The following is a 24,697-nucleotide window of genomic DNA, read 5'->3' as shown; positions in this document are numbered from 1 at the left end:
TCAGGAGCTGTCCAGGACTTTGAACAGCTTCTGTCATGATATTTTGGTGTGCAAAATTGTTTCTGATCTTTCTCAAACCTTTAAAGAGGTTCTGGTGCCACGTGACCTCTTAATGAAGGTTTGGTGGCTCTTATTTTCTTCCAACTCTTTACCTGCCACTAGACAACAGTGTCTTTTATCACCACTGATCTAGTATTTCAGAAAAATCTTCATGTAGAAAAATTCAGAACAACATACAGGGCAACAGCAGAGGCTAATCCTTCAAAACAAATTCCCGGCAGAAAGAAGGCTAGATAAAAATAGTCAGGGCAGGAAAGAAGGCTAGAGTGCAGAAGTGAAAGGATTGAAATTAGATAGTTTAAAGGCCCAAACTTCAGGAACCAAAAGTGGCTACTGGTGTATTTGCTCATAGAGCTGGAACAGGGTTGTACATTTGAGGATGCTTTGGGGCCGTTCCTTAAAGACTGACCTTTTGGAGTATCATTGGGTTCCTAACATATTGCTGTACTCCTAAGCAGAGTGAATAGGCAGGAGTCCTGCAAACTCCAAATGCCCTCTATTCTGCCTGGCTCATGACACCTTCTTTATCTGTATTGCTCATGTGTGCAGTAGACTCTCTGTGGAACGTCAAAGGGAGGAAGCAGACAAGTCCCTGTATTGTGTGTGAAGCTGGCCCTGAATCATAGACGGTATCTCAGGTTACCTGCCGCAGTAAGGAAACTTTCCTTCCTTATTCTCCATCAAAGTATCAAATGGCAGCACAGAATCTACCAGTTCAGACTGGCTCCAGATGGGAATGATTCCCATCTGGGACCAACTCAGTGTACACCAGACTGTCACCTAAGGAATGGTTGATTTTGTGTTAGCATGGAAGAGCAGATTCAAAGCTCCTGGGTCATCTCTTGGCTATGACCATTTTAGAGAGATTCCAGCCAGCACTCTGACAACTTGCTAGTAAACTCAACAAATAACCTTTTTTATCACTGCTTATCTAATTAGCACCCTAAAAGGATGCTGTTTTACAACTTACTGTAGTGCAAAGGATTCCAGGCCAAATCAAATGGATGCAACACATTGATTAGTAACAGACTATAGGGGAGAGCCCCAAAGGAGAGCTTAGAACTGGGAACCCACTGAAAGAACCGAATATTGAGGAGATACTTGCGTGGGGAAGTGTGTGATGGGCGAGGAACGTCTTTTGTGTACAAAAGGGTACTAGTGCATACAAATGTCAGGGCTGAATTATCATGGCAGGGAGAAATGGAAATTGTGGGCCTGGCAGACTTCTGAACCCAATTCTCATTTAACAAGCTGTGCTAACCTTATCTTTTTGCATTTAATTTTCTTGCTTTTTTAAGGGACGGGGGGTGGGGGGGTGGGGAAGGAAGAGGCAGATGGGAAAATCCATAGCTATTTAGCTTGTCCAGTGCACAAACTGGGCAGGCTTTGCCAGGGGGACTATTCATTTCCTCAAATTGTATCTATTTGGCCTAGGCAATTTATGTCAGTCATTCTCCACCAGGGTGGTGTGAGAACCTTTCAAGGGTGATGTGGGGTGCCATGAAATATCAGCACAGTAAGGGATGCAAACATGATTCACGAGATGAATCCAGAGATTTTAGATAGGAACCTACAGCGTCAAAAACATTCTGACCCGCGGTCTTTCTGAGTTTTTTTTTACAAAACAAGAATTGCTTTAGTATTTTTCTTTAGTCAAGAAATGAGTGAAAGCAAAGAGCTGGCATTTTCTGGGTGGGGGGGCCTTGAATCTGAAAAGGTTAAAATCACAGGCTTCTGTGCTCGTTGCTGATTGCAGCCACGGTTGAATCTCTTTCAATCTATTCTGCTACCTCCTTTCAGCAAGCACAGGAAACCTAAACTCCCCATCTTTTCCCTTATTCCAGCTCCATTCCCTGTTTTTGCCATCATATTTGTTGCACGTTTGAAAGCATTAATTCCAGCCGTGACATTACTGTCAGGGAATCAGGCACTGCCACTAACCATTCCTCAGCATTTAGCTGAGATCTAGGTGCAGTAGATGCAGCCTGTTTCCACTGGCTCACTTCCATTAGCTTGTAGCCTGTCTAAATAGAGTGACACCCATATATAGAGGGCTGCTCCAAGGCCTATGCAGTAACAAGCCCTACTTAAAACCTATTCTGAGTGCTGAAGTGGGACTTAGCTGGGGAACATGCCTTGGGCAGCACAGGGGGATTTCACTCATAAAGAGTAAAGGATGCTGAAATCACTTCTCCTCCTCCCAGAACAACAATCAAGCTGCATCCTCATGTGCCCCTATTGATTATTAGACTGTGCAGCCAGGGCTAGCAGGGTGAAGGTTTTTAAATTGCTGCTCTTGCTAAGAAAAGCAGTGTCATGTTTCCAATTGACTGGTAAACAGAAGGAGAAATGTCCCCTTGGAAATAAAACTGACCAGATTCTTTGAGCAGACCTGCCCCTTTGTCCTGGTCAGGCTCTGCTAAAACCTGGGATGTGGCCAGCAGGGAATGCCCCTGACCTTAGGGGACCTGTGACAGCTCTCTCAAACCGTCATTTCCATTGTGGGCATGTGTCAGAGGAGGAGCATCACAGGGTGTACCTGGGACAGGATGGGATGTGGCAGGATGAACCTCTATGCTGCCTGTCTTCTGTGACTGTAAGTGTCCATTTTAGACCACATGCCTAGCAGCTGCTCTTAATGCCATAGTAGACGGGGCAGTCTTTTCAAACCAGGGAGTGAAAGGTGCTCCGCAATACATGCCCATGCAGAGCAGAGTTCTTGCATAGGAGGGAACATGCTCCCTTAGGTTTTTGCTGGATTAGGTAGATGGCGCTGATATTTCCCTTGTGTACCTCAGGCCTTTCAGAGTCATTAGGAATTAGAAGAGTGGGGCCTGACCATTGAGTTGATTGCCTGTTGATTTCCACTGATTTGAGTCAGCTGCACTGATTTCCATGGACTGCAGTGAAACTATGCAGATCCAGAGCAGCTGAGGATCTAGCTCCAGGTGTTCCTGGCCCCCAGGTAGGTGCTCAGGCCCTGCTGCCTCTCTACATAACTGTCTGAGTTGGGGAAGCTATATAGGTCACTCTGGTTGCAGGGTGTCAGATGAGAGAGCCTTACACACTGGGTGATATTACCCTTTGTTGACTGAATTTTTGGGGACTGATTTTGCAGTGGCCCTCCAATAAAGGGAGTTATTTTTATCACTGGGGGCTGAATGGAAAATCATAAGTAGCATGATCTCTTATCTGCATGTTGCTACCAAAGCAGCACTGCAAAGACCTTATGAGTGCTCTGTAGCTGCTTTTTAGTTCCTAGCTGTATCCCTGGCCCTTAGAAGCACTCCTACCGTGAGGTGGAGGCAGAATGCCAAATGGTGCCAGGGGAAGTCAGCTTACTAACCGATTTGGCAGTGGATGTCAAGCGTGAAGACATCAGGTTAGGCAGTGATCCAGGGAAGTGAAAAATGGGCCTTTAAAGAGCCCTAATCAAACCACCTCTGATTAAGTGCATTGGATTTTTAAGCAAATGCCTCAGGAAATATGAAACTAGTTGCTTAAGTACATCCCAGCTTCCTGCCTGGAGCAACTCAAGGTATAGAGGGCTGCTTAGAGCAACCAGAGCATGAGAACTACCTACCCAAGAGAGGGTCCATTGAATGCTGCTTCAGGACAAGAGGAAGAGGGGCTGGGAGAATCCCCTCACATCATCTTTTGCTTAGTGTGTGGCACTGGATCCTGTTTGCAGCCTTTACTCTTTGAAGTCTAATTAGTGGTGTGTGCAAAGAGCAGGAGCCCAAGAGGCTAGATCTGCAGCTGCCTTCACTGGGTGTAGCCCCAGCCTCAGTCCAATGAAGCTGAACTGACTTACTGTGGCTGAGGGGACTGAGCAGCGTGGCACATGAAGGGTACACAAGCACTGGGAGGGCTCTTGGGCATGGCAGGCAATGCTCCCTGTACGAGTGCTGGCTTTCCACCTGTTTCACGAAGAGGCCAGAACAATTATTTCCCGCTGGGAGTTTCCACCAGAGAGGGGGAAAAAGTGTCTTTCCATAGCAAAATCCCTGGTTGGGTGTTGTTTAAATGAACCTGAAGCACAGAACGCTTCTGTGGCAGGCGGTGGAAAGGGGGCAAAATAGTGGCAAATCTCAGAAGTATAGTTCCATGGGTGGAAGCTTTGCTGAAAGTATGCGCTGTGCTTTGCGCTCTGCTCAGCCCAGTCCTCAGGATTACATGCACCTCCTGTGCTGCTCCTGGCCGCGCAGCAGTACCATAGCTGCCCTGCGTCCCCAGCTCCCCTCTGTGCTTAGCTTAGAGCTGCCCAGTGGAATTTCTCTCTTTGCCTTCAGGCATTAACTCTGCTTTATTCACTCAGATATCAGGTAAGAGTGCTTTAAGAGCGCTGGAATTGAGCTCCAAGGGTCCGAGGTGGCTATCTGCATCTTTAGGCAAACAAACTCTCACAAGGTGCCTGTGTCCCTCCCTGGGTACCTACATGCCTTTCATAATCTCCAAGAGGGACTGAAGCACAGGGTCTTCTTATGGAGGACACTTATGTAATAGTTACAGGACTACAGACCTACTGCTCCCCAGAATGAATTTGAGTTAGTCTTTGCTATTTGATCTTGGAGCGCTTAATTTACTAATATTTCAGCCACGGGTCATATTAAAAAGGGGACTCCTAGAAAGCTCCCTGCATCCTGCCAGGCTAATAAGAACCCCTATTACATATCCTCTAAGAATACTTAGCTGAGACTCTGCAGTTACCGTGTGCAGATGATATATGTCTAGTCATTTTAATCAGTAGGAGAGAGTTGCCACTAATTTGTATACAAGTCTTCTAACTTCTGGCCCCTAGCTGATCAGACTCATCTTCTTTCATTAGCCAACAGCATTATGAAAAAGGCTGGGGATGGGAAGTGGTGCCTAGATCGCTCTAGCCAAAGGAATAAGGATGACTTCTGTGTTTGTAGGTGCTTCAGATACAGCTGGATGGAACAATCTCACAAAGAGAAGAGAGGACAAGCTTGACTTGAATTCAAGTCAGGCTTGTCTCCCAAAGCCTTACAAAGCAGCAAGTTAAATACAGTTCATGCAGGGACTGTGTAGACAGAGTAGCCATTTTTGACTAGTACATAACAGGGTGCATTACACTGTGTTCAGGTTATAAATCCAGATCACAGCAGATGTTATCCAAAGGCAAGCAGAGATTTAGAAGATCTGTACCTGGGGTAACTAAATGACTTTGCCAATTATTACTGAGATCTGTCATCTATTGCTACTCTGCAACACAAGTCCACGATGGCTATAATGTATATCCCCACAGGGAAGAGTGGCCTGTAACCTGGCAATAGGTGGATGTTGAAAGTACATTGGGTGGATTGGGTTGACTGGAATGGGAGACACTGAAATGAGTTGACACTGAGGGGAAGTCTCCCAGCAGCTAACGCATCTGGGGAGGATCATTTTATGACCCAAAGTCCATTGAGCCTCTGAAGGCAATATCATATTTTCCCTCCACATGGGGACCTAGAGTTGTGTGATGGCACACATGTAGATCATGCTAATGATGCATAATGTGACTGTGCAGCCCACCTAGCTGATGTTTATTGACCTATCATACTATCAGGCTGCACCTGTAGCTCAAAGTAAAGGCATTTCATGGGAGCACCCAGCTGGCAGGAATGATTTATGGTGCCATCACTGAGTGCCCACTTAGTGTGAATTATCAATCCTACACACCTAGCTTCTGTTAAGGAAACATTATGCAGTTGCTACATATAGCATAGCACATGATCACATATGCAGCTGCTAGTCATCTCGCCAAGGACTACATGTACAGCTGGAGTTAATGTCATGATCTGCTGGGTGACCACATCCCAAGATAACACTGAGGGCGTAGCTTTGAATGCCCACCTGGTTGGTGCTGATGGCATAGGATGATCTAGAAGAACATGCCCTCTTTGCTGCATAACAGTGGGAAAAGCAGCCTTTCATCCATCCTTTCTGTTTGGGCAAAGACCCTCCAACTCTGTGACCAGCTTGGTATCTGCCTCTTTCTGCTCTCCATTTTTCCTTTCCAGTGCTGGCACCTAGAAGTTTTCTCTGCATTAATTCCAGACATTGTGTAAACACCACATTTAGGTTTTCTTAAATGAAGCTGTTTCAGTTCAAACTTTCCTACCAAAAAGGCTTCCTGTCTCATAAATTCAGGGCATGCACAATTTAGCTTCATACATAAGGATGAAAGCTCCACCCCTACTCCTGTTTGGACATTTTGAAGATGCACAGAATTTTTTTTTGCCAGGGAAGGGGCCTGAATATTGCCGGTAAGTGGCTGGGGGAGGCAAGATGCTTTATTTTGTGATGTTCACTGGGCACTGCCAATGGGCCAGCCACATGCTGTTGGCTTGCTGGAAGCATTGTGGAAAATTTGAGGTTAGGGTGTGAACTCATTGTCTTGGCAATGATTCTTCACACCCCTAGAATTTTCTTATAGTGGGAAATTGAGGTCACTGATATATATGGCAGATAAGTAATGATTCATTTCTCTCTCTTTCTCCATTTTCCACATGTTCAAATAAAGCTCTCATTTCCCTCCGGACATGTGGACCTCCACATACCTAAATGTGTCATAAGCGCTGACGCAGCACAGTCTCTTTAGTGGATTATTTCACAATGCAGGCAGATCCTTATAGAAAAAGCTCTTCTGATCATGCTTCCCTCAGCACCAGCATTAACCAAACAGCTCCACTGTTTTCCTAGAGCAATGTGAATTCCTGACTCTAATGCATCTGAGAGTTTTGCTATGACTTTACCTGTTCCTATGTCTGAAAAAGGTACTATACCAAATAGTGGAGTAGGTTTCCATTTATGGTGACCTGGCTGTTAGTGGTATTTGTCCTGAGGACATCATATAAGTGTGGGGTCTTCATGTTATATTTTCCAGTCCAGTTTTACAGGACAAAAATGGAACCAAGTGAAGCCACAGATGTGAGGTTCAAACTATAATCGGAGAACAGGACATGAGAAACCCTCTTTATGGAGTAGTCTTAGATGGGAAGTGACATGGTTCAGTCCCCCACATGCTCCAGAAAAAGGGGGACTGAATGGCACACAGCATCAGAGAGAGATATTAGAGTCTTTCCTCACTAATGAGGGCTTGTCCACACGTAAGGGGTTTGCTGGTAGAACTATACCTGCAGAACTATACCAGGGACTGAACATTAAATACCAGTTCCCTAGACAGATAAGCTGTTACAGCTACAGGATTCATTTCCAGGCCAGCAGCACCTACACTAGGGCTTTTACTGGCATGGCTAGCTGGAATAGGGGGTAATTTTTCCCCACACTTGTAACTAACCTAGTTTACCAGCCAAATTTTAAGGCATAGGCCAAGCGTAAAACAGCAATGCTGACTGGCTCCAATCTGGAAAACTTAGTGGTATACAGGTAATTAGGGAGGGAAAACAAAATCTTTTATCCAGTTCCAGTTGGGCCCAATTCAACAGCGAATTAATGTTACTTCCACCCTAAAACTATTTGGCCCACAGTCAGAAAGGAGCTGGTTGTTTCAGTCCACTGGTTCCAGGTCACAAGGAGGATGACCCTTAGCCTCCCTGTGGTCCCTGTTAGCCTCCCCGTTTTTGAAGACGACAAGTATTCTATTGATTATGGAGAGCAAAGTCTCCTTCCACAGATCTAAGATAAATATGGGATGCATGAAGAGAACCATTATGAACTGGAACTGTTTCAAATAAGGAAAGTCACAAGTTTGTTTGCAGACTTCCCAGCATATATGTTGCAGATGCTTCCATTGCAGTGCAAACCCAGCAGTTTGAGGTCTCATTGTTTTAGAGTCCCATCGCAGACCAAAGCTCATTTGTGGAAAAGACCCATTAAGTCATGTTCTCCACCACTGCCAGCTAATGTGCCATCCGGCATGCTGCCCACTGCTAGCTTAGCTCATTCAATGGAGCCGCCAGCACTTCCCTTGGGAGGTTCTTCCACCATCTATTTTTTACATTTTTCTTTTTCTTCATCCTAAATTATTCCTTTGGTCCATGCCTCTTATGACTTCTACTTACACCTTTTCTATGCTATCCTATGCAATTTTTCCCTCTCCTGTGTGTTAACACCCTTCACATTCCAGGTGGTTTGTCCATGACATATATACTGTGTATAGACAAAATGAGAGGCATGTGTACACGACACTTTAAAGTGGGCTAAATGCTTTTGCACTGCTTTAATGGTGTCGGTGTTTGTACGCGTCAGCGGCATATTACACATTAATTCCAGCTGCTGTAGGAAATTTGGCGGTGTAATGCACCTTAAGTGACTTGGGATGTGCTGCCCCTACAGCCGCAGAGTGAAGCACCGGGCTCCATGCAGCTCCACAGCTCTGCAGGAAGCCCTGCAGGCAGCCTGGGAAAGCAGGCTCTGCCCAAGAAAAGCTGCAAGCCTGATTTCCCCTCCACCCCCCAAGCCTGTCTGCCTGCTTGAGCTGTGCGGGGGCCCAGTGCTTCCCTCTGTGGCTGTGGTGCCCCCCAGGACTGCCTGAGCCGGGTGCCTCTGGGTGGGTGCTGCCTGGGTGGGGGGCTGCCACTGCCATGGAGAGAAGCACCAGTCCTCCCCACCCCGCAGCCCATGGACTGCTCTGTCCGCCAGCAGCTCACCCGCCCCTCCCCGCAGGAGAGGCAGGTAAGGTGTGCCCTCTATTTTCATTTTGACTCTTCTCAGTTGGTTGATACCTTTCTGGGAATGAGGTGCCCCATAGTGAATTTAGCTGCCTTCTTATGCACCAGCCATTTCAAAGACATTTTACCCAGCACAGCTACTGCATTTACTCTGACTCTTACTGCCTACTCTTTTCTCCCTGAGAGTGAGACATGTGAGCAACACAGGTGGAGACGTTGCTCATTTGCTCCCATTCAGTCCTCGGCAATCATTGATTCCAACAATACTCTGCCTTTCCCCCTGTCTTGAGTTCAGTCTGTTCCTCTTTTTTGGGGGGCATAAAGCCGCTGGAAAATAAATCTCCCCTTATTTTTTCCGACTATAGTGATCCTTTTTGAACCAAGCCAAATTGTACAACTGAAACAAAACCTGAACAAGACAGAAGGCAATGACAAGATGGTTTACAACTGAACAAGCTTGCTTTGGGTCAGGTACAGAAGGAGCATCCATCAGAGGTCCAAGAGAAAGTCCTACTGTATTGGGCTGGCTGGGAGATGGAAGAGGAGGGAGGAAGCAAGAAAGGAAAAAAAGAGACATCAGAAGTTGTTTTCTTCCGAGTTTCCTCCACAGATGCTGATATATCTGCAGGAGCAAAGCCTGGGCCTGGGATGAAACACTGATCCAGTGAACAGAAAAGGTGGCAGTAGGGCTATGTGAATAAGTGTGCTCTTGGTTTAGTAGATGAACTGGAAAAAAAAAATAATTTGGACTGAACTATAATCATTTAAAAAAAATTCAGCAAATTGAGGGCAAAAATTATCCTAAGTTAAATGAAAGCTTTGTTTAGCCCCAAATGAATGGTTGTGTTACTGGGTACATTAAAAGAAAGGAGAAAGCTGTATTTACAAGGGGACTGAGGCACCAATCACAAAGTGGAAGAGAAAGTGCCCTGTTCCTCCATTACCCTTCAGCCCAGCAGCTTGGATGCTTGTCTAGAGTCAATTCCTCTCTCTGCCTGACACAGGGTAGGGATTTGAGCAAAGGTCTCCTCCTGCCCTGGAGAGTGTCCTAAAGCAGTGGGCTACAGGGTTTTCTTGGGTAGAGGGTGGCTGTCAGCCTTTCCTGCTGAAGTTGCCTCACCGAACAATATATTTAAGTGCAACTTCCCAGGACTTGGGGTACTAAAGTGAGCTGACACTGAGAGCAGTGAGGGAGAGAGCGAACAAGAGCACATGGCCATCATCGCTCTCCCCTGACTAAGATCCCTCCTGAAGTTGCTCTTCATGTGGAGCCTGTGGGAAGCATGTGATAGTGGAGTTGTACTTAATGCTGGTATATCACCTTTAAAAACTTTCCTCTGCCTGCATGTCTTTGCTAAGTAATCGTGTAAGCTTAACACCACACTCTCAGCCCTTCCTCACCTATCACTCCTTCATACTTTGCAGTCAAATGGCACACAAAGGTGCACAGGCCCCATTTGATACTCTGTGTAGTTAGGTGCTTTATTCCCTGAGTAGACACATCGTGCCTTATTCCCTGAGTAGACACATGAAGTAAGACCAGCACTAGCACCAGTTGTGAAATACTAACTAGCATCACTGAGCCAGCTCCTCATTAGTATGTGATGAACTAGATTTTTGCCAAAATATCCTGTGTTCTCCCATTCAGTTCAAGCTCAGTTTTTGCTGAAAACACAAGCAACTGGAATATCAGCATTGGCAATGCACAAGACTCCATCTCTTCCTCTCACTGCTGCAGAGCCCCATGGCAAGGGGGATGCAAAAGACCCATATGGGGAGCTTTAAGAAAGCCTTTAAAAAGGTGCAGGCTGAACTTAAGGTTTCCAGAAGCCTGAGTAGAGTTGGAATGAGCTGGGTGCAGTGTAGCCAAGAAAAGTGCCGTGCCTTTTGCTCTGACACGTGAAGTTTCCAAGTGTTCACTGAACATCACAGGGGGCATGTCTACCCAAGACATTTACTGCAGAACTGCCTAATTAGCTCTGCAGCCTCTACACATGCAGCCCTATTAGGCTGCAGGAAACTAATTAACTCTGCTGTAGGTTGGTACTTGTAAATACAAGTACTATCCTATGGTGGAGTTTTTTTAGTGAGCAGCAACCAGCTGCTCTGATCCGGCTCAATGTGCTGCAGTTCTGGGCACACATGTAAACACGGCTCCTGGGAGCAATAAACTCTGGCATGACATGCACCAGTTTATTGCTCACATTAATTGCCATGTGTAGATGTGCCCAGGTGTCATACGTTACATTGAACAAAACACTGATCATGCATTGCAGGATTCTTAGATGCCAGTTATTTGGGTGCCTATTTGTATCTTTAGGCACCTAAAAACTTTTACCTTCCTCTCTATTAATAGGATTTTCAAGGAATCTTTTTTTTAAAACAGTATAGGGTAAGCAGTTGCTAAAACTTGTCTTCTCAGCTTGCAGGGGAAACAAAACCCACGCTGCATACAATAGCATTATTCTTTGCAGGTATATATTTTCACATGGGAAGACATGCAGACCATGAACATTTTGTACAGATTATAGATCAACTTGAGAAGCTCTGTAACCCTAGAAAAAATTACTTAGGAGAGAGATGTATTTTTATTTTGGGCCTAAGGCAGTATGGATGAGTGGATGTATATTATTATCATTTCATATTTACAGGATGGTAGCCCGGGGCTCCATTGTGCCGCGCTAACACACATAAAGATAGTCTTGACTCAAATAACTTACAAGCCAAAAAGCATGTGGCTAACTGAGTTGAGAGGGCTCAGACATGTGAATCTGGGGAGTCCATGTGATTCCTTAATAAAAGCTAGGCTCATATATGAAATAGAAAATCACTTTGTGAGGTGCAGACTGCTAAGGGAAACCAGTTAAGCTTAACCCAAGCCACAGATAACTGTAGAGCCAGTGAAGTTTGCAAAGTACAGATTTGGGCTCTGGGTAAAGTCCATATGTCATCATTTCAGAAAGAGAAAGTTAGGCATGAAGGAAACCAAAACAGCAATTAAATAGGAATACAAGGTTTTCTGAGAGGCAAAATAAATTCCTATATATGAGATGTGGTTGAGAATATGAGCCAAGAAGTAGCCCAGCATTTGGTGAAATATGCCATAAGTGCAACAGAAAATATTATTTTTCCAAAGGTATGTGGAGCAGTCAAAGCCAAGAGTATCCACATTCTGGGAGAACAGCAAAGCAGCAACACACAGATTCCCTTGTAGGTACCGGGACTGTGCAGCAAACAGTTTCAAACTGGCAACTATGTCTAAGCTATAATGGCAGAGATACATCCTTAAAACTGGATACTGGAGCACACTGCAACTTATTCCAAAAAAAATATGCAATGCTGTAACAAAAGAAGCCAGTACAAGAGCAAGTAATAATTGCCATTTATTTAAAAAGACAGGCTCATAACTTTCCAAGCCATAAAACCAGGTAATTTACCTGGCAATGTGATCCAACTTCCATTTAAAGCATTGGGAACATTGCCATTTAGTTCAGGAGCTAGGATTGGGACTGAGTTCTAGGATTAAAAACTGGTCTAGACATGAACTTAGTTAAAAGATGCTTTCTATAACTGCTACGCCATCCCGCCCAGAGAGCCCAGACAGCCCACTAAGGAAACTCCGAGGTTTACAAAGTCTGGACAGAGATTTTGACACGAAGACAGAAGAATCATTGAATCCAGAGATCAATACACCAAGGGAAAAAATTCCATCAGATTTGGCAAGTAAAGTAAAAACTATATTCGATAGTAGAGAAAACCTGGGAATTACTGCAAGCAAGGACAACCTACACAGCACACAGTGATTCTATAGCTATAATTGAAAAGCTGCTTAAAGCATGGATGTGCATTGATCCATGCGATTGGATATTATCCAATAAAAACTACCAAGAAAGTAGCAGCTAAGTTCTTGCAAGCAGAATAATTCTGGCCATTAGACATAGGACATGCACTCTGGTAAGGACAGCAAGATGACCCATGCTTTGACCAGTGAGTGGTCCAAATGCATTAGAAGCGCAAGCGAATAGCATTTGGGACTGGTTTTATCTCCGAGCTATTTCAAAGAATAACAGCACAGATCTCTGAGGGATTAGTAGATGCTCGAGTTATTGGATAAGATCTTTACCTCTCCTGTGGATTGGCTGGGGCTGAATCATTCTTAACGGTCCCATATTTGGCCAGGTAGGATTTCTCTTAGTGGTCCAAAGCTGACGTTCAAGGTCCCCATTGCAAACACCATCTTTGGTGGCATTTGGGGCTGAGCCTATAGGGGAATATCAGAGGGGGGCGGGGGGGCTGCAGCATTCAGCGCTGTGCATATTCCAGAGAGTGCTAAATTGCAGAGACACTTTCTTGATGTAGACAGGCCCCAGTGCTGTCTGTTATACCAGGGATTTCATCAGCTCCTGGAGCACTTAGTACTGAGCCTTAAAGATACTATTAATCCCTTTCATCCTAGGCTATGAGTTCCACATCATGCCCCTTAGAGGTGCAGCTGACTCCCACCTCTAATGAACTGTGTTTGAATTTGAGTTGGAGATGTTAAAGGAGAGAGTGGGAAGTTCAGGCCAGCATTTCACAGAGAATTACGAAAAGACGCTTAACACTGAACATTAAAAACAACAGGTGATTCATTACAAGTCATTCCAGCTAGACCCAGACATAGTAAAGGGTTGGATGACTGATTTAGGTATAGTAATAGCAGTTCTCACAGTGCAGTGTGAAATGGAGATTTAGGGAGATGTTAGAGCATAACACAAAATACATTTACTGTATATAGGTGTCTGAAGATGAATTTGGCTCTTACAGGCTTTTGTAAATCTCAGGAGCTGCCTATCTGCCTTCTTAATGCCTCATAAGTGCCTTTGTTAATTTGGCTCTGTGTCCTTAAAGTAGCTGATGGAAAATGATGTAACTTTGCACTGGGAAAGCAGATATGAATAGGCATGTGTGAGATTCAAATTCCCAGTATCTATCCACCAGGTTTAAAATGATCTTGCTTAACTACTAAGCTAGTATCACTGCTAGTGGAAGCATCTTCTGAAGGATGCGGTGCACCATTTAGGCTGAGGGAGAAAACAATTGCATTATCATGGAGGTTTAAGAATAGAGCAAAGCACAAATAAACTGTCTAGACTGAAGAGGAGATGGTGACAACTGGGGTTTCAGTGTCTCATAAATCAATTCTACATTCTTTTGATCATCCTAGTAGCCCTTCTCTGCGCTTGTTCCAGTTTCTATTAATCTTTTTTGAAAATGCATAACCAGAATTGTACACAGTATTCTAGATAATGTTTCACCAAGGGTCCTGGTACAAGGGAAATGATATTTTCCAGGCCTTACTGGAAATAACTCTCCTTATGCACATTAGGATTGCACTTGCCTTTTTCACAGTTGTGAAAAAAAACACTGATGCTTTATAGTCAAATGTGATGAAAGAGAAAATAACCTGACCTATTTCTCCAAATGCCAGCTGAAGAGTTCCCAGATGATAGCAGGTTTTTTTGGTGGTAAGTCCCCAAACACACATCATTACATTTTATACTATTGAATTTCCTCCCTTTTGTATTTCTCCAGTCACCAGGGTTATCCACCTTGTCCTGTAGGATATCCCAGTCTGCTTCTGTATTGGTGATAATTCCTAGCACTCATTCTAGCACACTCCTACTGTTCATGCCAACTTCATTCATGTAAATATTAAACACCATTTGCCCCTAGGCTGGTCCTGGAAAAGCTCTGCTAATAACCTATTCTTTGCAGTTTCCGTTTAACCAGTTCCCTGTCTATTATATTTTCTCTACAAGTCCCCATCTTCTCCAGCCTAACTAATGTTTCACTTCAAGTCAGCTTAGGTATAATTATGGGGTAGATGTGTCCTAAAATTCTTTTACAGTAAGACTCCTTGGCAAGGTATTGGGGGTGTAACAGATTTACAATGTTAGAGAGTGTAAAGGAACTTCAACATAAAGGAGGCTCAAGCCCATCTTGTTCTCTGCTGAAGTGAGGACTCAAACAGGAGGAAGAAGACATATTACCATCACTGGGAATATGTCCAAAGAAACCAAACTGCTACTATACCTGATATACAGAACTGCTGCCCAGCCTCACAGATGTGTGGCCAATCCACTTGAGGACAAGTGGTAACAGCTGAAAGCCAGCAAAACCATACCAGAGAGTCAGAGAATATCTCCAAGGAGCAATGGGCTCAAGCTGTAGCAAGGGAAGTTTAGGTTAGATATTAGGAAAAACTCTCTCACCGGGTGGGTAGTGAAGCACTGGAACCGGTTACCCAGAGAGGTGGTGGAGTCTCCACCCTTGGAGGTGTTAAAGACCTGGCTAGACAAAGCCTTGGCTGAGATGATCTAGTTGGGGGATGGTCCTGTTTTGAGCAGGGGGTTGGATTAGATGACTCCTGAGGTCCCTTCCAACCCTCATTTTCTATGATTCTGTGACATCCCAGAGATATGGTGATACACAAGCAAGGTGAAAAGGTGGCTGCTTTAGGAAGGGGTAGGGGAGTAGGAAAACCTGTACCACAGCCAGCAGCAGCATGAAAGCTGCCATGTGCAGAAATGTTATAGGCACTGCAGTCACCAAGTGCAAATAGTTCCCAGAACCCCCTTGGAATGAGCAATCGTAGTAGCTGTGTCCTGAGACAACCTGCCTGATGTCCCTGGAACCAAAACAAACTCTAATTAAGTAATTTCACAACGCATTTAAAATTGATTAGGCAGCTCCTGTTTCTCTAGTATCAACTAGATGACTTGCACTTAGACGGAGCTAGTCCAGGTGGAGTGCCTCTCTCCTCTATCAGATCTGACTCCTGAGATCACTTCATTTTTAGAGTGAAATGCAGCTACCTCAGGTAGGCAGCACATCTGTATAATGGCCACACAGACTATCATTTCAAGAGAGCAAGAAGAATACCAGATTAACTCACATGTACGGGCAGTTTTAGGAAGGCAAAAAGTACTTAGCCAAATAAGGATCTGTTCAGACGCAAGTGCTGATACCCCAGATCTAGGATAGATGGAGACCTCAAGTGGTCAAGAGTGCTGTATTTTGTCCCACTGTGCTGAGACACTAATTCAGCCCTGGTTTAGGGGGAAGAATGACTCCTGAATCATCAGCACAATTCCCAGTAGTCCTCTGGGGCTTCCTTTGGATGAGGGGGCAGGGTGCCCGACTCATTGTCAGAAGTGCTGCAAGTCCAAAGTAGAAAAACCTAATTGTAGGGTGGAAAAGGACCACCTGGGAAAAGTCCAAGGTGGAGAAGAATCCCATGACCTTTATCTCCGCCCCACAACACCGCACACCATCACATCACAGCTGCCAACAGTAAGAGAAAACAGTGGTTTCTTTGGGTGCCCCTGCTTTGTCCACCTCCTTTCCTCTTCAGCCCACATCTGTCACTGGGGACTCCTGTGACCCTCCCAGCTGAGGGCAGAGCTGGGCGGATGAGCTCCAGACCAAGGGAGACCCCCACCGCTTCTGCTGTATTTACTAGGAGGCCTCTAGAGCTCTGTACATTGCTTCCAAGCAGTCCTGATGGTCTCCTGTGATGTGTTGAGATAGAAGGCAAAACTACTACTCAGTAGTATGAAGTAGAAGCCCTTCATCAAGTGTGTGTGCTTCAAATACTATACTGGCTCGGCACGTTGCTTACAGCCCAAGCACCAGACAATATTAATACCAAGTACATGCCCTCCCTCCCCACACACTATTTACTATGAAGCAACATGGTCTTATTTATACAGCAAATACTCTCTAAAGCAGCAGGGTAATGCCTAAAGGGGAAATACTTTAGTGCACCATTTACTATACAGCACCAAGGTAGTATTTACACTCCAAGTATTCGGGAGAAAAGGAGCCAACATGTCAAGTTGAGTACAGGGCGTTATATAAGCCCCCAGTACTCAACTGGTGAAGGGCATTATTTACAAGTTGGATCCTATGTAGCAGCAACAGCAGCAGAGGGTATAATTTACAATGGAGGGATATCATTTATGGACCAGTTATTAGAGTGGAAGGGAATTCTCTGCTATACACCATCAAAGTGTATTATTTACAGGCTTAATGGTATAGAGTGGCAGGGTATTATTTACACACCACGGACTATATAGACCACAGTATTATTTATGGGGTAAGTAGCAATAGTGATGTGTCATTACACAGAAATTATCCTGTAATTTCTAAGAGATGAATGATGTGGTTATTGCTGACCTTGAGCATGTGCAATGGTAATTAATTTTGAACCTACTTCTGCGCTGTTATACTGCGGTGAATCCAGAGTTATCTGCTGAGCCGATGGATTTATACCAGCCAAACACAAAGTGGAATCTGATCCACCATGTGTGATGATGCCCGGCAGTGATCAGGACTTCCTGTATGGCTTTTCTGATGTAAACCTGCATTAGCACCGGGTGTGGAAGAGTTGCAGGTTACATGTGGTGATTACTGAAGACTCCTCCTTCACAGAGGCTTCATTCAGCGAGCAAGGGCCCTAGATGGAGAGGACTCAGTTTCATGCTGTCTGTTTTACCTGATGTCTTATCCTCTCTCCCTTCCCAACTCTGCTGCCTAGCCTTGCTTTGGAGGCCTTCAGTGCTTTTCCTGGCAGGCTGTTCCACTGTTTCACTATAGTTGTGTAATCTAACCTCCAACTTCATTTGTTGTAGGCAGTTGTTCCTTGAGCCATCTCAGAAACATCTCCCTTTCCTCCTGTTATTGCATACATTACTATAGACGAGGTGTGTGAATCCTCTGCCCAAAACTAGCCCATAGCATCCCATCAGCCATAGGCTAAAGGAATTGCCAGACCAGATCAAATCAGTGGTCTATCTAGTGCAGGATCCTGTTTCTTGTAGGAGGTAGTACCAGCTGCTTTAGAATATAAAGCTGCCATCATGGAAAAATGTGGAATAAATTGCTGAGGAGGAAGTTTCTTCCTAAGGCTGGGTACTTAGTGATTGGCTTATGCTTTGAACATGGGGATCTATGTTCCATATTTTCTTCTAATGTAAGCTAGGTTTACTGGCTGTGATTCAATAGACAGCTTGACCTCTCTCAAGCCTAACTATAAACACTCCCCCGCACTGTACCAGATACAGTTTCCCATCATGGATACTCTGTCTTTACAAAGAGGTTGTCCACACTGGCCATCGCTTTACAAATGCCCCTTTATTTCTCCTGCCTTGTACTGCCTTTACTAAACAGTAAGTGCCCTGCCTCTGGGCTTTTGATATTAACTCACTCGTCTATAATGCACATAGTCCTCTTTTTCCAAGCTCTAACACCCTTTAGAAGAGTCTTAACTCCAGGACCATCACTTGATTATACAATGGCAAGCAGGACTGTTTTTTTCTTTTGCATTTATACCGTGCTTAGGACAGTGGGGACAAATCCCCTTCCTTGGCCCTCTCTTTTTGGCCTTCTTTTCCTAAGATATCCCCTCACCATCAGCCTTTGTAGCAGCTGCCCCTGCTTCATAAATTAAACCTCCCTCCCCAATCCAGCCTCCAGGGTCAGCAGTGTAGATTAAATCACCTGCACACTGGTAACATGGCCACTTTTGGTAACCAAGAGAGAGTGGAGCAACGAAGGACATCTCAAAGTGCTTGTCTCTCAGTTCAGCCCCTCTGCAGCTGCAGACTCAGCCTTCTTCTGGCTTACGCCAGAGCCCAGAATGGAGGCTGGCTGTGGACTCCCATGCAGGGGTGCTTCAGCTGGTGGACTAATCAGTGCAAAGGAGCAACCCTAGCAGGCTTTGCCTCCCTCAGACCAACACTGCTTCTGTCTCCTGTACTAAGTCAGTGTCCTTTGACTCTCAAACATAGACACACTAGACTTTCCCCTCCCAGAGACCTCTCTAGAGAGTACAGAATCGCAGAGAACATGAAGTCTCCAGTAACCAACAGCTTTCGCAGAGGACCATAGGAGATGCAGAACTTGAGCTTGTTCAACATCCTGACTCTGACCCTTCATGCCATCAAGTCACATCACATCCTTCTTCCAATTAAATAGGGTAAAAGCATACACCCCGCTCACTTAATGGATCACATCCATCACTAGGACAAGCCCATTAGGGCCAGTAGTTGCAACAGGGATGGATTTATGAAGCAGGGGAACAAATTGTAGTGGTTCAAGTGAAGCAACTGATGTGCCTGCCAGTCAGTAGCCCTAAGGGTTTCAGAGCAAGGTCAGGTTGAGCCTTTGGGCATCATTTCACAGCAACGCACCAATAATGTCCCTAACATTTTCCCATCCGCATCCAGCAGAACTCTCCCTCTCCTGTATCAGCTGCAAGCCTCCACTGGAAGGGGCAAGGTGCTCCCAAAGAAGATGTAGCAACTCACAGGCAAAATGTGTAAATTTTTATTTGGAAAAAAAAAAAGCAGCATCAGGAAAAATCTCAGCATGAAGAGAATCTAAAAAGCAGGACAGCGAACGCTACACCTCCTCCTTCCCCCCCCCACCGCCTAGTCTATTCATGAGCTCAACAAAAAGCTTCTTTAGGTTCATACTGTAAGTCCATTGAGCACGAAGGCGAGCAAGCCACTCACACACTCTCCCCTTGTACACACAGACGGAGCCCGCAGATCTGCTCTGCACACACAGGCTGAGCTGTTCTGCTCTCTCACAAGGAGGCACTGAGTTTTTCAAAGTAAACTGTAAGGTTTCCGTTGTTGCACTGGGCTCAAGTGTGTGTGTGTGTGTGTGTGTGTGTGTATGTATGTATGTATACATATATTCTTTTCTACCTTGGACCTATATACACACACACACACACATACACGGAAAAAGAGAGGGAGCAGTTATATACATATATGTGTGTGTGTGTGTATATGTGTATATATACATACATGCATATATATATGTGTATATACATGCATATATAATATCATTTCAAGAGAGCAATATATATATATATATATCTCAAATGACTGCTCCCTCTCTTTTTCTTCTCCCTCTCTTACTCTTTAAATGTTCTGAGCTGCTCTGCAGCAGTTGAGCTTTGGCACTGTATGTGGTCCAGACCCAGCTATGAACACGGCTTTTGTTGCTGCTGCTGGAAGCCTGGCTGTGAACTGCACACACTGGCTGGTTTGTTTCACACATGGAGGTGGAAATGGAGCAGGGGGAAGGGAAAGAGGAGCCTGGGCAAGGCTGGCGTCATCTTGTAGTGGCAGAGCACCCTGCTCCAACACAGCAGGGGCGAGAGGGCAGGCAGGGAGGGGGAGGGGAAAAGAAGGGAGAAAGGCACCTCAAGTAGCTAAGAAAGAGCCCACTGGTTTTTAAAATGGGACAGCAAGACGGAGCGGTTGGCCACAGCCCCTGCAGCAGGCTGCCGGGGTCGGGTCCTCAGCTCGTGTAAATCAGGAGAGTTCCTTCCCCCAAAGTCTGACGAAGCAGCTGAAATCAGGGAAGCTTTGCTGAACTACTTTGGCTAGGCATGTGCCACAGAGAGGAGAGGAAGAGAAAGCCCAGTAGCAGAGCATATTTGGTTTCAGTCTCACTGAAGGTACTGGTTGCTATTTCCCAGACATTCAGCTAGTATATAGATCCAGGCTCCTAATCAGAGCAATGGATTATCCACATGCTGCTCTGGCTTCCCTCTCAATGCAGAGTCACCTTGTCTTACTGGGCCTGGTTTAAATGATACCAGCCATTCTTTTTCATTCATGTTTCATTAACATTTTAGAAGGAGAACCTGCTATTTGCCCTGAAGATGCAAAGCCTTTGATGACCAATAACTTTAATACCCCTTTCCAGTTAGTCTCTCATGTCACTCCCTTGCTTTCCTATTTGCTCAGCTCTCTGCCCCCACTGGTCCTCTAGCCCTGGTGCTGCTGTCAAATGCCACTGTTGTATGTGGAGCTGATTACAGGAAACATTAAATAGCAATTCAAGTGGAACAGATGGAAGTTCCCCCCAAAGACCATTTGGGCTCTGAGAACACTTTGCCTGTGCGTGTAAATCTTCAGACGTCTCCATCTGCCTGAACCGACCCACCATTCAAAGCTAACCTGCAAGAAACTTGTGAGCAAGCAACATCATTGCATCTGCAGCATGTCTGCCCCTCCTGTGCTCTCTGACACCAGCTTGAAATGTCTCAGTGAAGGGGGAAATATCCACTTTGATCTATTGCTCTAGAGACAAAACGAGTCTCTCCACTTACAGGCAGCATGGAAATGTCATACAGAAACAAAAGTTATGTGTGAGGAAATGGTCACCCCAAGCAAACAGCAATGATTAAGGAGAGAGAATTATTTGAGAAATTTTTGACTGACTCAAGTTAGCTTCTTCGGGTGTTAAAGCCGTAACGAGCAACTCCAGCTGGAACTGAGACACGGGCTCAGGTCTCAGATGTCTAAAAACTATTTAGGTGAGCGTCACCCGTAGTTAAGGAGCTTGAAATATCTACTAAAATTAACCCCCCAAATGAGTGTTTAGTCCCCCCAGAACTGAAGCCCCGTTCCTCAAGTGTACTGCCAATAGCTGGATACAAATGAATAAGGAATGAAGAGCCTGAGGAAGGTTCAGATGCCCTCCCCTTCCCTCCTACCCCTTGCTATTTTCCTTTGCCAATCCTTCCTCCTTCTTGCAAAGCAAAAGGAAAGGCATTTGCTAAAAACTAAAAATTTGAAACTACAGCCTTTATTTCTTGGCTAGAAAACTCCAAAGGTAAGGGTCAAGGTAGAGTAAGCTTTCCACAGTGCATGGCAGAATGATTGTTTTTTGGCATCAGATAGAGGTGCAAACTCTCCTAAGTAATGAATGAACTCAAGGAGAAAGTGCTGATGTTGTTAAGGGACAAGAGGGCAGTGGGGAGAACTTCTTATGAATGCACAAAACCCGCTCTCCCTACAAGTGGCGGCTCAAAAGTGCTCTGTCCGTGAGTTCACTCACAGGTACTTCGAGATGTTCTGAACAGCTCTACCCGCTCTCTCCCTAGAGGGGCTGTCAGTCGCTCTCGGTGGATCATGACTCTTGCAGAAGAAGGGATGAGCTCTCAAAGCTTCAAGGATGAGCTGCTATACCAGCCAGGCCCCACTCAGAGTTAAACATTCATTTCACTAACCCCCCCCACCCCCTTCCTCTCCCCTCTTTGTCTTCCTTATAACCAGTTAATTATCACCACTACCCTAGGAAACCAGCATGAGCAGTTTCTCTTTCCCAAAGCACTTGTCATCAGTGTGAGAACTGTCCTCGGTGCCCAACTGCCCACTGAAATCTGTCAGAAAGCAACATCGATTCTTTGGGGGTCATTTGGGGGTAGATGGGGGGAATCTAATCCCCCTCCCTCCTCTTCTCCACCTGTTTAATTTTGGCCATGCATTCTTTATAACCAGCTGCCTCTTTTTTTCTGGCCAAGAGACCTAACAAACTTGACACACAGCTGCAGCTTTGGGCTATAAGCTTACTGTGCACAAGCCTTAATGGGATCAGTTGTTGGCAGCGGCCAGCAGTGATAAGTAGCTTTGCTAGCAGAGGAGTACTCCTGACAGCCTCCAACACTGTATATATTCCAGGGAAACTTCACTTTTGCAGGAGCTGTGTGCGCATGTGAGTGGGATTTCTCAGAGGAGTTTGGGATCAAGCACTTCAGCAATTTCCTCACATTCCCCTGCCCACTGCCCACCAGGGAAACAACTAGTCCACATATCTATACACTGCTTCCCTAGGGACACTGAGAAAAGAAAAAGAACGGTTAAAAAACATGAAGACAGCGACGACGGATGAACGTGCTATACGTTACCTTTAACAGTTCAGTGCAGTGCTTCAAGAATCTAAGTCCCATACACCTGGCAGAGAAGTTAGGGTGGTTTTTTTTTTCTCTTGTGTGTGTTTGTTTCGTAAGGAAAAAGTGGGCCACTTCTTGCTCTGACTGTATGTCTTCTTCACAACCTCCAGATGGGTTTTCCTGTCTTTTTAGTTTTGGTTCCCCAGAAGAAATCAAAATTCCTTGTGTGGTGTGTCAGGTCCCTTTCAGGCAGTGTGGCAGGAGCAGCAGCAGGCTTGAAGAGTACTATATGTGAGTGTGAAAAAAAGAGAGAGGGTTTTCAGCATCAGACCACGTTTAGCTGCCACAGGCTGTAAGACAGACCTTCAGACTCCTCCTGTCAGCCTCTTTAGATACCTCCTGGAAGAGCTGGCAGGCTAAGTGTATTGGATCCTCCTCTGAAACTCTCAGAGCAAAGGTAGGCAGGCATCCAGGGGAAATAACACATAGGCAGGGGGGAAATAGGAGGGCTTTAGGACAGACAGGGAAGCCCTGCCTCTTGGATGGGAGGGTAGGGGGAACAGAAAGAACAGAAAAGAGGAAAAAAGATGACTAAACAAACGGCATATAAAGAAAACTAAATGGGCAGGAGGGGTAGGGGAATCAAGAAGGCTGGGCTCTGTAAGTGGCTGAGAGAATAGGAGTAGTTCAAGTAATGAGAAGAGAAGTGTGTGTGTGTGTGTGTGTGTGGTGGGGGGATTATGCAAAATAAGAGAGGGTAAAGCTAATTAAGGGACCTGAGCAAAGCGGGTGAGAGTGTGTGCGCCTGCAATGCAGTCAATACCACTGCAGTCTGCCTGGGAGTGAGCAGACTTCCTCCGAGCAGCTGAGACTGGAGAGGGCTCAGACCCAGCACCACTTCACAAAAGTTTGGAGCACTCCAGGGTGGCTGGTCTGTGTGACTGAGCAAGAAGAGTGAAGGCTGGGAGGAGAGTCAGGCCAGTGACAGGAGGTCAACGAGATGCTGATGAGGGAATAAACCCATTCAAAGTTTGCGTGGAATAAAAGAGGTGGGAAAAAAGCTGAGCTAGCAAGAGCTTGGCAATGATGGGGAATGAAGCAGCAACCAAAAACCTCAAGTAGGCTCTAATAAATGCAGACTTAGTCCTCAGCTATTCTGATACCATGGGGAAAGTGGTGAGGACACAAAAGATTTTAGTGCATTTTCACTAGGTTTCTCGCCTCTGAGTGGAGGGTAAGTGTTAGCAGCAGGCACCTGGGTTCTCTGGGTGGATGTGATGGATGTGCTTTTGCAGATTTAAACCTTGGCCTATAAATGGACTGGGTGGTGGATCATCAGTGGTGGGACTCAGTACTGAGCCCGCAATGCCCCAAGTACCATATTGGCAGCAAAGACCTATGGTTTGATGCCATGCCTTGGGCAGTACCCGCTCTGTAAAATGAACTCATCTGAGCAAGAAGAGGCACAGAGAGTCCATTTCCCTAAACTGTTAACTGTTAAGTCATTATAGTAAGCACCTTAGGGGGAAAGCACCTTAGTTGGTATTGGCGGTGTGATTAGGAGTGTCTGAAGTAATAAGAACAGCAAATGCATGAGTTCAGTGGGAATAATTTTGTGGGCTGAGTTGCATTTGAGTCTCTGGATCCCAAAGGCCAGTGCAGTACTTCATCCTCTTCTGCAATGGCTACCTGCACACTTTCCCTGCTGAGTATAAGGTTGGTGCATCATACACCCTACCCGCCCTTGCATAGCCACAGGCACCCCTTCTCAACCTTTTCCCCCATTTGTCCCTTTTGACTTAATATTAAATATCTGCCTTTCCCTTGGTTCCCCACACCCTCCCTTTGCTTTCCAATTTTACAACACAATCATTTTTCCTCCCTTCATGAATTTTTTTTTGTCCCATCCCTCATTTCAAAACCTGCCTCCTTGTCTGTTTCACATTTAAACTTGATGTCCAGAGTCATCTCACCATGCTCGTGCCCTTTCATGGGTTCTGTATATCCATCATCCCGACAGCTAATGTTCTCAGATCACAGAGCATGGAGACACACTTCTTTAGGCGACCTGCTTATCCATGAGTAACTCCTCATGTCTTGAAAGCAGATTTAAGGCTACATTATTTCCTCCACTTTTTCATCAATGCAGTGCTAGGTTTTAATTTAAACAACAGCTCTTTCCTGGGTTCCTTTATATTAAAGGTTAAAGGGGCACCAAGGGAAAAGGTGTTTAGTAATCATTAGAAAAGCATGAGTT

The 24,697-nt window shown here is 45.3% G+C and overlaps 1 protein-coding gene across 3 annotated transcripts in view; it reads right to left on the bottom strand.

Annotated features, from left to right (window-relative positions):
- ACAN (aggrecan) overlaps positions 1 to 23,129 on the bottom strand; it is a 78,627-nt gene extending 55,498 nt beyond the window's left edge. Inside the window, exons 1-2 of one of the 3 annotated variants that reach the window (XM_090028784.1) lie at positions 22,837 to 23,129; positions 22,456 to 22,725 (exon numbers count right to left, since the gene is read on the bottom strand). The gene's annotated coding sequence lies outside the window, so the exon portion shown is untranslated. Of the gene's footprint in view, positions 1 to 22,455 lie in introns of all 3 variants that reach the window. The other 2 variants (XM_090028783.1, XM_090028785.1) reach the window with 2 other exon arrangements.
- Between the last annotated feature and the right edge of the window lie 1,568 nt (positions 23,130 to 24,697).

Source organism: Crocodylus siamensis, chromosome 15 (genome assembly GCF_052110815.1).
Source record: "Crocodylus siamensis isolate JL-2025a chromosome 15, ASM5211081v1, whole genome shotgun sequence".
Lineage (NCBI taxonomy): Eukaryota > Metazoa > Chordata > Crocodylia > Crocodylidae > Crocodylus > Crocodylus siamensis.
Note: the sequence above shows the minus strand (reverse complement) of the source record. Positions and strands in the feature narration are given on the sequence as shown.